Raw genomic sequence first — 1,661 nt, forward strand, 5'->3', positions numbered from 1 at the left:
TGATCAAGGGGGGAGGTCCCCTTGTGGGTGGTGCCATCTCTGGGCTGGTAGTCTTGGTTCTATAAGAGAGCAGGCTGAGCAAGCCAGTGGAGGCAAGCCAGTAATGAACATCCTTCCATGGCCTCTGCATCAGCTCCTGCTTTCAGACCTGCTTGAGTTCCAGTCCTGACTTCCTTGGTGATGAACAGCAGTATGGAAGTGTAAGCCAAATAAACCCTTTCCTCCCCAACTTGCTTCTTGGCCACGATGTTTTGTCTAGAAATAGACACCCTGACTAAGACAAATTGGTACCAGCAGAGTGGGGTATTCCTGTGACAACCCGATCATGTTTTGTGGAGGTCTGTGGAAAGACTTTGGAACCTTAGGCTAGAAGATCCATTTGTTGTTAAGAGCTCTGTCAGATGTTGTGTAGGAGCTTGGAAGATAATGTTGAGAACAGTGCAGAATATGGAGGCTTGGTTTGCGAAATTTCAGAGGGAAAATTAAAGACTCTTTTCAGGGCCATTGCTATTTTGATTGTGAAGATTCTGTTGTTCTGGTTAGCTGGGGTAAAGAATCACCTGTGATTAACAAGATACCAGAACTACTAAAGTGAAACCTTTGCATTACTGGGACTATTGATGCTGGTTAGCTGGAGCTAAGAAATTAGAGGTGATTAAGAAGAGACCAGCATCATTGAGGTGACATCTGGGGAGTGTTTTCTGAGAGAACAAAGAGTCTGTGTTCCAGGGATAGCCAAAGTTGTACCTCGTACAGCAGCAGGATTTGGTAATGTGTAAGAGTCACCCAGGTGATACTGGTTTTGAAGGCATGAAGGGGTCATGCAGAGCATCTGAGGCTCAGTACTGTGAGAGGCCATGGAAGGCCATTGGCAAAGGTGCAGCCTCAGTTGCAATTGATGGCCCAGGACTGAAGGGGTCATGCAGTGTTTTGGAGATGCCAGTACCATGAGATGACCACCAAGAGCAGCAGCAGCAGTGGAGTACAGGCAGCTGGAGCCTAGAAGACAATGTGTGTGCTACAAAGGGCATGGCTGGAAAAGTGACCCAAGCCCTTGGAGGAGTCAAGAAGATCGTGAGTTGGATCCCAGACATTGGATGGTTGGAGACTGATTTTTGCTTTTGATTGTGACTGTGCCCTGATATATTTTCCCTCTTGAAGAAAGAAGGTATTTTATTGGAGTCCATAGTTAAGAGAATTTGAATTATTAAAGGACTTTGAATTTTAAAAGATATTGAATCTTTTAAAGGAATTGAGCTTTTAATATGTAAAGACTGTGGGACTTTTAAAGTTATTGAGATCTTGGGGATAAATAAGAATGTAAAGGTTGAGGCTTACTAGTGATGTGTTGGTGTGTCAAGTTGACAAGGGGTCAATTGTACTGGCTAGTTTTGTGTCAACTCGACACAGCTGGAGTTATCACAGANAAAGGAGCTTCAGTTGAGGAAATGCCTCCATGAGATCCAACTGTAAGGCATTTTCTCAATTAGTGATCAAGGGGGAAAGGCCACTTGTGGGTGGGACATCTCTGTGCTGGTAGTCTTGGGTTCTATAAGAGAGTAGGCTGAGCAAGTCAGTGGAAGCAAACCAGTAATGAACATCCCTCCATGACCTCTGCATCAGCTCCTGCTTCCTGACCTGCTTGAGTTCAAGTCCTGACT

This window comes from Mus caroli, chromosome 18 (genome assembly GCF_900094665.2).
Source record: "Mus caroli chromosome 18, CAROLI_EIJ_v1.1, whole genome shotgun sequence".
In the NCBI taxonomy this organism is placed as follows: domain Eukaryota; kingdom Metazoa; phylum Chordata; class Mammalia; order Rodentia; family Muridae; genus Mus; species Mus caroli.